We start from the raw sequence: 15,734 nt of genomic DNA on the forward strand, positions 1-15,734 counted from the left end.
CCCCTTTGACTGCTCTGCATTACTCCCACTGGAATCTGTATTCTCTTTAATTTTGTAGTGCAGCCTGAGTTAACAACCAAGCTAGCTTATTTCACATTCTAAGCAGCCTCTACAGGACTGGCCTTGCCCTCAGTGATAGCAAAATCTCCATGGGCTTCACACTAGGGGGTGAACTAGATACATGAAGAGTGAGCCTAAAGGAGTGACTTAGTGTTTTACTTGTTAGACTGCTACTTTCAGAGATTGTATAAAGAGATCTAAGAGCAAGACAAATGCATTAGTGCCAACAAGAGATTAAAACTACACATAGATGGGTACAATTTGTGCAGTACTTCATGAACAAAAGGTCTGGGGAGGCAGTACATTAAGTTCAAATTCATTATATTGCTGTAGGAAAAAAAAGGATAAAATGCATCCTGTGTGTGCAAGTTTCGAGCTGGCTTCCTGCTAAGTCTCCAAAACTTGACAACAGGGTCTGCTTCCCAGAGAGGGAAGAAAAAAAACCAAGCAGCCAAAGCTATAGAAAAAATATATATTTTACATATAAAACAGATATATACAGTGAGAGTATTATATATATATATCTATAACCCCAGAAACCCTAAATAGCTTCCAAAAGGGAAGAGGGGAAGGGAGAAGGGGAAAAGGACAAAATAGGACGAAAAGGGACAAAAACAAAACAGGTCTACACAATCTAAAAACCCGGTAACCAGCAAACTGAAGAATTGGCAAAATCTTACCACTTCCCTTGAGAGAAGCAGGACGGCTGGATGCGGCCCAGCACTCTCCCCTCACACGTGGCCGATAACAGCAGTCACCGTAGGCCTCAGCTCCAGATAAGCCAGACCAAGACAGGGACCCACCGTTCTCGAACCTCGCCAGAAAGGAAGAGAGCGAGCTCTCTTATCCATGCCCTATTTATACCCCAGGTTACGTAAAGGAATAGCATGGAATACTTCCTTTGTCACTTTCCTAGTTCCTTCCTGGTTACAAGCTGGTCTCCAGGAAGGCCTAGACTGAAACCATCACACTGTAGAATGGTAATTACTGATTTTAGAAAATTACCTCAGTCTTCCAAGGTGTCATGAAGAAATATTGTGGAAGTAGGAACTCTACTGTAGCCAAAACAACAGCAACTAGCAAACACATTTCCAGTATTTCAGTTGTCCCTGTTTTCGTTAGAAGTCCAATATGATTTCCTTAGAAAACATGACAGGATGCCTGCCCTTATGCCTCTCCCAGCCAGGACTTTTTCTTGTCTTTTATTTATTGGCTAGTTTCACTCAGGCTTGACAGAAAGGTGAAGATCACAAAAGCAGTTCAGTTCCCATGAGCTTCAAGGAAGCAGCTACCTTAGTGAAGAGTAAATAGTTACTATCAAGTACCTCTCTTTAAAAAGATGTAAATCACCCTCTGCACTTTTAGACATGGAGAATTCATGGGAGGAAGAGCCTGAGACATTACAAATACTTCAATGACATGAAGTCTTTCAATTTGTAAAGCAGAGAACTGTTCTAAGTTCAACTTCTCCAGCTTGTGGAGCTCCATATGTCCACTTTCCCTGGCTGGCTGGCTTTTATAGTAATTAAAGCCTTTTCTGTATCAGCAGTCATAAAAGTAGTGTATGTGGGTTAGCAAAACTGTGGAGCACTGGAAGGTATGGTTCTGAAGACACAGGTTGCCTGCTACAAGATCCTGCCCAGCATCCCCAGGCTGAGGCTGAGGCAGGCACCAGCCTGGTGGAAACTGCCAGCCATAAGCCAGTAGCAAGGGGAGGAGGACTGCTAGTTTTCCCAGGTAGGGCTAACAGTTTAGCAGTGCTGTGTATACAGTCAGTCTCCTGAGAGGAAGGATTGTAAGAACTTTTGAACAACAAGAAAAACCCAACCTGAATATCAGGGCAGCTTTCCAGCCACTCTGCCCCCTGTAGTACTGCATAGGGTTGTTGTGATCCAGGGGCAGGACCTGACATTTGGCCTTGTTGAACATCATACAACTGGCCTCAGCCCATTGATCCAGCCTGTCCAGATCCCTCTGCAGAGCCTTCCTACCCTCCAGCAGATCAACATTCCCACCCAACTTGGTGTCATCCATAAGTTTACTGAGGGTACACTCAATCCCCTCCTCCACATCATCAGTAAATATATTGAACAGGACTGGCTCCAATACTGAGCCCTGGGGGACTCCAGTAGTGACTGGATGCCAGCTGGATGTAACACCATTCGCCACCACTCTCTGGGCCTGGTCATCCAGGTATTAACCCAGTGAAGTCCAAGCCGTGGGCTGCCAGCTTTTCCAGGAGAGTGCAGTGGGAGACAGTATCAAAGACTTTGCTGAAGCCCAGGTGGACTACATCCACAGCCTTCCCCTCATCCACTAGTTGGGTCACCTGCCTTTCCAAAATCCATGCTCCTGTATGTGCCATGTGATCACACTCAAGATTATTTGTTCCATAACCCATCATTGGTGACAATGTTCCCCTTTGTATTCAATAGAGAATGGAGATTTTCCTTGGCCTTCCTTTTTATTGTTGATGTATTTTTGAAAACATTGTTTATTACCTTTTACAGCTGAAGGCAGATTTAGTTCTCGTTGTCTGGAGGTTTGAGTTCTAATTTTCTTTCTGTGCATTCTATTTCGTACTGATAAAGTTCATGTGAAGACAACAGAGACTTAAATGATGAAATATTTGAGTGATTTGGATGGAACTGGAATGTCTGTCAGACTGAACCATTCCCTCTCTGATGAACAACAACATCCAGATGACAGTCATATGATCGATGATAAATATAGCGCAAATAGACTGTGCCAATGAAGAGGCAAAAGTACTACAATGATGACCTCCTCGTTGCTTGGATTCAACCCTCCACTGATCATGTGCCATTTAGTCAGAAACCCAAACCATTATGGTCTTTACAGCCTGTCTCTATCACATGCAAGGTCAAGTTCCCGTGTTTGTCTGTTCTCTTCAGTGACATATAATAGAATATGAGTGATATCTGCAAGATCTCATTCTCAGAGAGCAATACTCTTCTCCTGGAACTGTGGAGGGGAACAGTTAACAAAAAGAGTTTTGGAACGGTAGATGGAGTGGCTGGGCTATGTGTAAAGTGTTCAGATGCTACAGCAGTTAACAGCCATCAGTCCCATCCTTTCCCTCACCATACAGCTAATACAAAATGGACAGTTACCCCACACTTCCTCTTTTTTGTAAAATCACATATTGAAAAAAACACTTCTGAAGTCCTGCATCCTATATCAGGGTCCCTATCACTGGCTTTCATAGCTGAGTGATGAGAGATACCGCAAGTACTTCTGTATCTATCAGGAGTGTAAAATCATCCAATTCTAAAAAAACCCCAAACATCTGCTTTGAGAAACAAGGAAGTATCTATGTTACATGATAAAAATATCATAGAGAAGTTTCATCTTCTCTATCAGCTAGCATGAATTTTGATACTCAGACACTGTGGTATGTACAGAAAACAATATCTCACCCATTTTTCTAAATGCTTTGACCTTATAAAATCTTTCTGCTTTTAGAGCAAGGTCCAGAACTGTACAACCTTTTCAGATGCACATTTATACAGTCACAAATAATGTGATATATGCTTGCATTCACCTCAGACAGTTTTCTATTGTATGAGTCATCCTTTTCCTAGTATGGACATTTGGGGTCAGATAAGGGAGGAGCAATGGGAACAGTGAAAAAAATGAGTTCACTGCTGAATATTTAAAAGTTTTTTCCATTAGGATGTACAGTGTGGTTAGTGCTAGGTACAGTTTAAGGGTCAATCACATATTCTATTATGACAGTTTTTCATAAAAAAGGAACAAAGAGTTGGTTCCTCACAGACAGAGCCTGATGTGAGCTCTCATGAAGTACCTAAACTGGCATTCAACTGCAAACCTGCCATTGATTTCAAAGCTGTTTACACAGTCACAGGATTTTTTTCTATGTATTTTTTCATACTATCAAGATGCTATCATCCCCCCATTATAGTTAAATAGTATAGAAAAAAAGGCAGTTCTTGCTGCAGTTCTGTCCTTTCCGTTTTTGATTCCAGCTGAGATACTAAAGAGGATGAAATTCCAAGGTTGCAATTACTTCCTAAACGCTGTTTAGCTGCTAGAAATAACAGCATATGGGGCCCTTTCTCTGATACAATACTTTTATCTGCTACAAATGCCAGTCAAGCTTGGCAGATGAAAACATTTTCATGATTTTCCCTGGTCTGTCTTTCTCTTTATGTTACATTTGTCAATGCCCTGCCTAGGATAAGGTTTGATCGCTGCAGTGACCAGCAAGATCACAGACAATAAATTGTATTAATAATGGCATATCTAAGCTTCCCAAAAGGAAGTAGTAATATTAACAGTAATAGTAGTAATAGTAAATAAGTTGTGGTTAATTAAAATTGTAAGAATTATTTGCTTATCTAAATGCTCAGCTTTATTAGAAAATAGTCATAGAGCCTTAGAGCAGAAACCAATCCTTGCAACCATTTGCTGGCCAGGATAAAACATGCATTTTTAAATTATCTTTATTATTCTTTATTATTGTAGATAATTCTCAGCTATAAAACAGCAAGCTACAGTCTGAGGATAGACAGATATTACGTTGTATTCCTCAGTTTTCCAAGTATAAAAATACTATAAAAAACCCAAACTCTCACACTTTACAATTAAATTCTGAAGCTCCCAGTTACAAGGTATATTTGAGGTCAGGCATCCATCACAGTTTGATGGAGGACTGGTCCTTTTTATAGATGACAGCAACGTGCAGCATTAAGATAACACAGTCTTTATGCAGAAGCTGATCCCCCTTCATGTTAGGCAAAGCACCCCCTGTGAAAAGGTCTTTGTATGATGGCTTACATTAAAATTTATTATCTTTTGTATACTCAGGTCCAATGTATATTAGTGTCTTTAGGCATTTCTACGCTGCTGAACACTGCAGCCACCAAGTGCTGCCAGGTATCAGCAGGTTAGAAGGTATTGTGTAGCTCTGCTGTCTTTATTAGTTTTCAGTGCTGCAATCACTGACACAGTGGTTGCACAGAAAGAGAACTTAAGATTGAATAACTGCTAGCATAGGTATTAGTTTGAAAGCCAGGACACAGCAGTTTTATTTGCTGCAGTGATTAAGAGAGAGAGGAAAAGAGAAGAAATATAAAGATATAAAATTGTGAAAGTTCATATCAGGTTAACAAGCAAAACAGATAACCAGCATGGAGAGATTTGAAAAAAAGGCACCAACCAGTGAGATCAAAGCACAAGGCTGTTGTGCCACATGGTCTCTGATTGCAAAATACCACAAAAGTGCTCACCAACATTAGTTACGATACCATGGGTTATTTTCCTTTCCTATGTATTTTACTCCTTGCAGCACTTCTCCCTTTCTGCAGACAAGCTAAAAGTGGTATCGCCAACATACATCATAACATACATCTGGCGTACCAGGCTTCTTTCCTCCTCAGGCTAATTATCCCTTTTCCCTCAATGGTAATACACACTACTGTCCATCACAGTTCAGGAAGTGACAAAAAATGAACACAGACCACGAAAAAAGAAGCAAGCACTTGTTAGAAGATGATGTAGCCTTGGTGCTCTGTAAGGTGCTGCAGTGTCATTAACCCTCTTCCCCTCCCTTGTGCCTGTGGAGAAGACCTGAGCCACTTACCCAGTTTGCTCCTCATGATCTTAACTGAGCAAAGACTTCCTATGGTGGAAAGCCCATGCAAGGATCTTTGTCTTTAAACCCTTTATAAATGCACCTTCATTTGACAAAGGCACAGCACTACAGCATGAAAAGAAACATGCACTATCTGGGAATCGACATCATGCTACAGTTCAGAGACCAGAATACCCGAGCCAGAGAGGTTCTGGCCTCCTCATTCGTTATCCCGAATGTATGAACGACAGGTCACTCAAACTTCTTGATGGCATACATCTGTTCTGTGATTGTGATATCTGGTTCCATAAAAATAACATGGACTATTGACTTCAGGCTCAAAGGTGTAGCTCTTATTTTAAAGCAAGGAATGGAAACATTACATGAGTATGTGAGCTAACACCAGAAAGAAGTCTCATTTTCCAAAGCGTAGCATTTTGACACAAACCTCTTCATGATCTTGGGCATAGACTCTCAGTAACCTATATAGCTTCTGCCTGTCTTGACTTCATACCTGGTCCTCAGATATCTAACACACAGGAAAGTGTCGCTGACTTTGATGGGAATTTCCCTAATCACCTGAGAGCAGTGAGCCAAAGCTGGAGAGCAGCATATCAGCAAGACTCTGCAGGTATGGGATATGGTTACAGTAGCATTTCAGAGGATTCACACAAACACATATTTGAATATGCCAGAGCAGTCCTATTGTGGTATGCTTTTAAAGGCATTGGAACCCTCTGCCTAACTACATGCTACCAGAGGCAGGATTTACATTGACTTTCAAAAGTCAGAACGCACTTTACCACAGCCACAAAAATCGATTCAGCAGCTCTTCATAACAGTGCAGCTTCATGAATACCAGGAAAAAATACAAGTTAGGGCATCTGGAGATAGAGACTTTCTGTCATAGGTCTACTTGTTCTAAAAAAAAACCAAGGGGGAATTATTTTTTTTCTTTCCCCTGCATTGCTGTAAAAGAAAGATGTTGAATGGGGGAGGGTGGTTTGCCTTGGGTGATTGATCCACACAAAAGAACTAACCAGCAGATCCACATTTCAAGTTGATGGCCCTCCAAAGACTGTGGAGAGCAGTGATGAGTTGTTGTTTTTTTTTTCCCTCTCCTCGGAAACGGGAGGCACTTCACTTTTGCTCTAACTCGGGGAAAGCTGTTTTGGAGGGGTCCGAGGTTCACTTTTGTTTTCGGCCTGGTCATCTGGCTGTTTTCTGTTCCTGGCTTGCCTCCGCCTTCCTGCACCCTGTTTTGCCCCCAGGCCAGACCTGCACAGACTTCATCGGACAGGCTTGACCCACCTGCAGAGGAACCTTTTGGGGAGGAGATTGCCCTTTCTCTCCTCTGCTCCCATGTTAGCAGTGGCGTGTGTCCATCAACGAAAGGGGGGGGAATTCCGGCCACAGCCAGCTGCAGACAGCATGAGTCTTCTGGGGAAGAGCCCCCTTTTTTCCCCTTTTTCCCCTTCCCCTTCTCGGTGGGGGGGGAAGATCTCCATTTTCAGCTTCTCCTGCACCGGGGCCTCACGCGGCAGCTGCCAGAGGCAACAGCGCCCCCTGCTGACCAACACCAAGCAACTGCAGCCTCTGCTCCTCCAGTGATCCCACAGCGACCCTGCTGATCGTGGTTAGAATTGCGCTAAAAGGTAGAAAGTACTGAACTGTTTCCTTTTTGAAGGGGACTTTCGGGTACAGGATCACTGTTTAGTTGTTTTTGTGTTCTTTTGTTGTTCTCCCAATACACATCTATCCTTTAATAAATGGCTGTGTTTTTTTTTTCTTTCTCTATTCTTCCTCAATGGGAGCCTCTTAATTTCAGATTTACAATTGCTTAGAGGGAGGAGTTTGGTCTTCCTCATAACTATTCCTCCTCATGTGAGTGCAGGACCAGCAAGGAGCCTTCCCCTACTGCATCTTTCTTCATCATATTGTACCAATGTGCTGGTAGTAAAACACTTGCAGTCTGCTTACCTACTAGTCCCTTCTGTGTGTGTGACCAGTGAAACAGGAGTCAGGCCTAGAAGAGTTAACTGAGATATCTTGGCCTGCTAAGAAACCTCAATACCTGTTTTGCTAGAAGAACATTTTAGGAGCACTGGTTAATAACATGTTCTGTTCTGCTCACTGGACCAAAGGCCTTATTATAGAAAGAATAGGAGTAGTACACACACAGAGTAATAAATTAGGTAAACTAGACGTTTGAATAAGATCTAGAAGGCCCAGAGCCAGGATTTTGCAAGCTTGAAGAATTCAGGTCACCTAATTGAAGAGGTCAAATTGAGGAAGATGTCCATGGCGACCACCAGAGGGATGAAGGCTTGAGCAGAAGACCCCCACAGTAGAAGACTGCGCATGTCTGGAAAGACTCCGCCCAGAGACCAGCCTGCTTATTAATATGTATAATAAATGATGTAACCATGTATCTAAAGTGTATAAAATGGCTTAGTTTTGCACTTGCAAGTCGAGCAAGTTTGTCCAGCGCAAGCTGGCTTGCTCCCAACGTTGAATAAACAAATACCTTGCTGCTTAAAGATAAAAAAAAGTCTCTGAGCAGTTTTTTGGGCGATTTTTCAGATTCACCAGAACAGAGGGAAAATGTGGGTATTGGAGCACCAGAAGTTTTGAATAACAGGTTAGACAAAAATCTTCCTGGGACATTTTTAAAGGGCTGAGCCTACTTTTGAGCTGCTAGTGATTTACATGACTTCCTGAGAACCTTTCTAGCCTTGTTTTGCTATAATTTCATGAGAGAAAACTTTATACATTGCTTTTGCTGCCTCGATCAACTTCTTTACTTTTAGAAAACAGATTAGCAATTACCAAAGGCAGTTCAGGCACTGGGGTCAGCATGATAGACCACATCACACCTCTGTATAGAGATACTACATGCAGCTGTGACAGTGCGATATGAAACACTGAACTATCTGTTTGCCTAGGACACTGCAGTCCTTGCTCAGCGCACCGCAAGCTGAGAAGCAGACCACAGCCCTGCAGACAGACATATGAGTGCATCACTCCAAAATGTGTTCATGTAGAGAATCACATTGCAGCATTAACAAAATAGGTCATCTTCCCTTCTCTGCAGTCCTCTTACAACTCCCAATTTTGGTTTGAGGCTTTTCCCTTCCCAGTCTCTCCCTAAGCAGCTGTCTGCTCTTGTCAATAGAACATCTTCCCTGAACTGACCTCACAGCCCTTTTTTTGCCACAGATGTCTAGCAAGGCAACTTGTTTAGCATCTCATCTTTTAAGTAATTTCTCCAAGTAGTCATTAATGTCAGTAATGGGTATCCCTTCTGTGCAAACACAATATCCATCCTTGTGCAAATTTTGCCCTCTGGTTCATTGTTTAAATACGCACTCTTTTCTTTCTTTCTCTCAGAAAACAGTTTCTTACAGGTCATGTCACTCACTTGCCACTGTAAACTAGCATCTGCAATGGTTGTAGCTTCCTTCTCCGTGGTAAAAGAGCATCTGACACAATGTGCCTCCCCTTGAATACTGCGTGCAGTTTTGGGCACTGCAATATAGGAAAGATATTAAGTTCTTAGAGAGAGTCCAAAGGAGGGCAATAAAGATGGTGAAGGGCCTTGAGGAGAAGCTGTATGAAGAGAGGCCGAGGTCACTTGGTCTGTTCAGCCTGGAAGAAGAGACGGAAGGGAGACCTCATTGCAGTTACAACTTCCTCGTGAGGGGCAGAGGAGGGGCAGACACTGATCTCTTCTCCCTGGTGACCAGTGACAGGACCTGAGGGAACGGCCTGACGTAGTGCGAGGGAAGGTTTAAGTTGGATATTAGGAACACGTTTTTCACCCAGAGGGTGGTTGGGCACTGGAACAGGCTCCCCAGGGAAGTGACCACAGCACCAAGTGTTTGGACAATGCTCTCAAGCACATGGCATGACTTTTGGGGATGGTCCTGTGTAGGACTAAGGGTTGGACTCAATGAACCTTGTGGGTCCCTTCCAACTTAGCATAATCTCTGATTCTGTGAAATGATACATTACATATTAAAGTCCTACAGCAAATAATGTAAATATTGAGTGTATTTAGTGTTTTAGAGCAACCTTTATCTTTTCACATTAATGTCTACCTTTTTATCTAATTGCTTTTGCTTTCATTTTTTACCTAATGTAACCACATTAGGTAAATGTGTATTTTAATACTTGAATTGTTCATGCCATGACAGTATTGCACTGCTTTTTCTTGACCAAAATATGTTTTATCTTTCATCCAGTCCCATGAAAGTCATTCAGAGACAACTTTCAGATTCTTTAGCTTGCTTGAACTCTTCATGTTCCCCACTAATTCCAAGGTTATTGTCCCAGTTTAACGAGACAGATGTGTTCGCTAAGGAGAGTGAGTAATGAGGAAGACCAAGCTCCTCCCTCTAAGAAACTGTAAATTCAAAATTAAGGGGCTTCAGTTGAAATGTGGAGCAAAGAAAAAAAATAACAGCCAATAATTAAAGAAATATATATGTATAAGTAACACAACAAAAGAATGAAAACAATCAAACAAACACAATCCTGCAACCAAATTCCCACCAAAACAGTTAAGTATTTTCCGTCTTTTGGCACAATTCTAACCAGGCAGGGGGCGCTGTTGGATCTCCAGAGGAGCAGAGCCTGCAATTGCTCTCCAGTGGCCGGCAGGGGATGCTGTTGGGCTCTGACCACCACCATGCGGGGCCCCGGTGTGCAAGAGCAAACGAATGCGGACCCTCCCCCAACAGAAGGGGAAAGGAGAAGGGGAGAAGGTAGTCTTCCTGTTGACTCACGCTGTTACTGGTTGTGACTGGAAACTCCTCTTCCTCGTCAATGGACAGAAGCTCCCTGCTGTCAAAGGCTAGCTCTGGCTGGGATCCCATTTTTTTCATCAGTGGGTGCAAGCTGCTGCTGACCCGGGGAAGGAGGAGGGGAGAGGGAGCTTTTCCCCTCAAAGGTTCCTCCGCAGATGGCACTGGCTTTCTGATGAATCTAAGGCAAGTCCAGCCAGAGGGCACAGAAGGACCTGAGGAATCGGAGGTGAACTGGGACCTCCCTTGGGGCCAGAAGAAGCCAGTCACTCGGCAAAAAAAAACCCCAAATGAATCCCTGAGCTCTTTCTCTACAGACACACCCTCCCAGAGTTGGAGCAAAAGTAAATAAAAAATTGCTACCTCCAGAGGAAAAAAAACTTACCTCCTCCCAGTCTTCTGAGGCCCATTAGCTTGGAATGTGGGCCCATTATCCAGTCCTTTTGTGTGTGTGTGTTCACTCTAGCCACCCTTGATCAACACTTTTCTTTCACAGTGGTAAAGAGAAAAAATTCCAAGAAGGGTTTTTTCCCCCTTCTTTTTTACAAAGAAAACCTATGACATTATCCACCCCTAATTTTTTCCCATACTGCCACAGTTTATCAAATTAAACCTTTGAACTATATACATACATATATTACCCCAACTATATACATATTAGAAATATTTACATACAAATACAGGCACAGTGTTATGGACAGTTCAGCCAAAGATGAGGTCCCCTTGAGGTATACACCATGTTTCTCCATCTTCCTGCATTATCCAACAAGTGCAGCCTGGTCCTTGAGCAAAAACTATCCCATGAATGGGTTTGCCTCTGCTTGAGGCAGGATTAATCCAAACTGTTTTAGCTAACATACCTCTCAAGTGAATTACTGGGACTTTGTCTCCATCAACCATGTGAAGGGACTCTGACTGGGCAGGGCCAGCTCGATTGATGGAGCCTCTGGTGTTGACTAACCATGTGGTCTTTGCTAGGTGCTGATCCCAGTGCTTGGAAGTCCCCCCATCCAACACCTTCAGAGTGGTTTTCAACAGTCCATTACACAGTTCAACCTTCCCCATGGCTGCTGCATGGTATGGGATGTGGTACACCCACTCAATGCCATGCTCCTTCACCCAGGTGGTAACTAAACTGTTCTTGAAATGAGTCCCACTGTCTGACTCAATGTGCTCTGAGGCACCATGTCGCCACAGGACTTGCTTTGCAAGGCCCAGGATGGTATTCTGGGCAGTTGCATGAGGCACTGGATAAGTCTCTTAACCATCCAGTGGTTGCTTCCACCATGGTGAGCACATAGCACTTACCTTGGCGGGTCTTTGGCAGTGTGATATAGTCAACCTGCCAAGCCTCCCCGTACCTGTACTTATTCCAACATCTACCATAACATAGGGGCTTCAGTCTCTTAGCCTGTTTAATGGCATCGCATATCTCACAATCATGGATAACCTGGGAAATAGTGTCCATGGTTAAATCCACCCCTCGGTCTCATGCCCATCTGTAAGTGGCATCTCTGCCCTGATGGTCTGAGGCATCATGGGCCCATCAAGCTAGGAACAACTCTCTCTTGTGCTGCCAGTCTAGATCTACCTGTGACACCTTGACTTGTGCAGCTCGGTCTGCCTGTTCATTGTTGTGATTCTCCTTATTGGCTCAATTTTTGGGCACATGGGCATCTACATGGCAGACTCTCACAATCAGCTTCACTACCCAGGTGGCAGTCTTGTCACGCATCAGCAGCCCAAATGGGTTTCCCTCTGCGTTTCCAATTGGCCTTCTTCCATCTATCCAACCATCCCCACAGAGCGTCCGCCACTATCCACAAGTCAGTGTAGAGGTAAAGCTTTGGCCACTTCTCTCGTTCAGCAATGTCCAACACCAACTGGACAGCTTTGAGCTCTGTGAATTGACTTGATCCACCCTCTTGTTCAGTAGCTTCTGCAACTTGTTGCAGCTGCTTTCCATTTTTGGTTTGTCCCTACAATGCGACATGCTGGGGGTTGTCCTGACCCAGATGCAGCACGTTGCACTTGCTCTTGTTAAACCTCATAAGACTCCCATGGGACCACTTCTTGAGCTTGTCTAGGTCCCTCTGGATGGCATCCTGTCCTTCCAGTGTGTCAACCACACCACACATCTTAGTGTCGTCATCTGCAAATTTGCTGAGGGTGGACTTGATCCCTCCATCTATGGCATTAATGAAGATATTAAATAACACCGATCCCAATACGGACCTGTGAGGGACACCACTTGTCACTGATGTCCCTTGGGACTCTGAGCTATTGACCATTACCCTCTGGACATGATCATCCAACCAATTCCTTATCCACCTAACAGTCTACCCATCAAGTCCCTCTCTCTTCAATTTAGAGAGAAGGATGTTATGGGGGGCAATGTCAAAGACTTTTCAGAAGCCCAGATAAATGACATCTGCAGCCCTTCCCTTGTCCACTGATGTAGTCAATCCATCACAGAAGGCCACTTGGTTGGTCAGGCAGGGCTTGCCCTTGGTGAACCTGTGCTGGCTGTCCAGAATCACCTCTCTGTCCTGCATGTGCTTCACTGTAGCTGTCAGGCAGGATCAGATATGTCCATGGCCTATACAAATGCCTACAGCTTCTCCCAACTGCTCCTTAAATATCTCCATGAACAGACAAGAGACACTGAGCCTCCAGAGTCTACCCCGTGCCTCCTGTACTTCACTTCTCCTAATGCGCTGAATCTTTGCACACTTCCTTCTACATACTTATATCCTGTTCGTCTCACTCATACTGTTTTTTAAGGCTGAATAAGTCTGTTTCTCCACACAGGGTTTTTTGTTGGTGGTTGTTTTTTTTCTTTTTCCAGTATGATGATGTCTTTTTTCTTTTTAATGAGGTGATGTCTTATTGTATTATATTTGGCTCCTGGTCCACACCAATCTTTCAGTTCTATGAAGAACTGCTTCCTTCCTAGTTTTTCTGCATTCAGCATTGTCAATAATGACTATATAGGTATAATATATTGTTCTTACTCAATTTTGTTCTATTTTTTTTACAATTCAGCAAACCACCTTTGGATTTTAGACTTTTTTCTCAAAATATTCATGAATCTTCCCAGACTTTATCAGTAACTTTCATGTGGCCACTGCTGAGGTGACCCAGGAAGGACTCCCTGCTGAACTCCACTTGATACCCTCTTCTGATTTTATAAAGATCACCTGGAACAGTTCAGCAGCAGCTAATCAAACAATTTTACACAAATTCACAGAACTTTTATCAAACACAGATTTTCTACCACTTTTAGTGTTCTCTCAGACAGTGATAGAATGCTGTGTCAAAAATCTAACAGTACATTTCCTTCCATAGCCACAGGGTCAGCAAATACTCTATTGTACAAGAAAACTAAATTAGGCACACACAACTTGTTCTTAATGAACACCCACTCACCTCCTCACTACATGCTGGGAGTTTACACACAGGTGTTTACGGTTTATGAATTTGTGGCCAGAAGTCACTTCCTTCAAACTGCAGTCTTTCTCAGCTTGCCCTGTCTTTACCTGACAGCCTGAGTACAGTGATACAAGATTTCTAAACAATCCTTGTGGAGGAGTTTCTGTCCTGTAAGTTTGGAGAAAAAGGCAGATTTGTGTGTGTTACAGCAAGTGATTCCTCTATCTCTGGAACAGAAGCCTGTGAAATTCCTTCCAAGTGTAAGTAGCGCCTGATGCTTCAGCTGGTACAAACCACAAGACAATCCAGAACTTGGGCATTGCTTCCACTTCCTTCCTGGGTAAGTTCTCCATTATTTCAACAACAGCTCATTTCAGTGGCCTGGCTTCCCTACCTGACCATCTTTTGCACAGCTTGTAGGAAATTGTCTCCAAGGCCTTGCCTCTGTCAGATTTCATCAAAATGTGCCTGGAGCTCTGAAATTACCAGAGAAACACCATGGTTTAATGATGTTCCCCTAGCCTCCATGGGAAACCATGTCAATAAAACTCCAGATAAGAGCAACTGAGTGACAGGATAGTATATGAGCTAAGCCACTAGCTGTTTTTGACTCTTAAACAGATACAGACATTAATTTGGAGTGAGCAACACTTGAATTATAGCTGTGCTTTCACACAACAACTATTTCAAGCTTGATTATAATTGCTTATGAGGACCCATGAATGTCTCAAAAATTGTCGTTTACATGAAGCAAGAAGAACTATGGTAAAAGGGAAATAGGAGGGGAGGGACAAGTTCAAGGCTACCATGCAGCCATAATCTCAGTCCTTTAAATTGGGAGCACAGTCTTATACTGAAGATCCACACTTTGTTCTCCCAGATGTACTCACTCTGACCCAGCTTCCTGTATTTGTGGAAATACAGGCCACTCATTTTTAGCCATTTCTTGCTACTCATCCTTGTTGTTTCATGGGCTTGCAGTTTTCCAAGTATTTGTTCTGGTTGCAAGAACCAGTTTGCTAAGCAAAGTAATCTCTATCTCACTAATTAATGGTCTTATATCTAATGCAGTCTCCCTCCTCCTCCATGAGTCAGAACTGCTGTTATCCATGTAAAGGAGAAGTTATCCTTACTATATTTCAAGGAATTATACAGACTGCTGCATTTTTCTCTAGAAACATAATGTATGAAAAAGCAAACAATATTTACTCCAAATGCAGATTAATGCTGCAAAGTGTTACATGCTTTCCACAAACATTCAGCATACAGACTTCAACAGAGACAGGAAGAAAACTCAGCCCAACACCATTCCTTACGTACTATTTATTGAGTTTTTAATGACTGTGAATTGGGAAAGTGTTTGCCACCATGGAAAGTTAACCATTCCATCTTAAAAAACATGAAATTTAACATTAAAGGAATGATGGATATCACATGCCAGTATCTACGATATCCTCAACACACCACTGCATCCCACCAAATAAACTTTTAACTGAACCTAAAGACTATGAACCAACTTACTCTGGTAGGGGAAGAAAGCATTCTGAGGCTTTAAAACATGCAGGTGCCTGCACATCATTTTATACTGCTGCAACATGATACAGCTACTTCGGCACATATATATTCATCTGTATGATCCAGTGCACAAACCCCTCTGTATGCCATTCACATACTTTTTTGGGTACTAATGTTAACCTGAAGGTGCAATCTGTGAAGATGTAAAAACTGCATGTTTTTTACTCTTTGAAATAAATTTAGCTATTTTCAGAAGTTAATACTAATTTAATGTAAAGTGCAGTACCTACATCTAAAAGTGGTGAGCT

The sequence above is a fragment of the Neopelma chrysocephalum genome, unplaced genomic scaffold, assembly GCF_003984885.1.
Source record: "Neopelma chrysocephalum unplaced genomic scaffold, ASM398488v2 Primary Assembly neopelma1_96926, whole genome shotgun sequence".
NCBI lineage: Eukaryota > Metazoa > Chordata > Aves > Passeriformes > Pipridae > Neopelma > Neopelma chrysocephalum.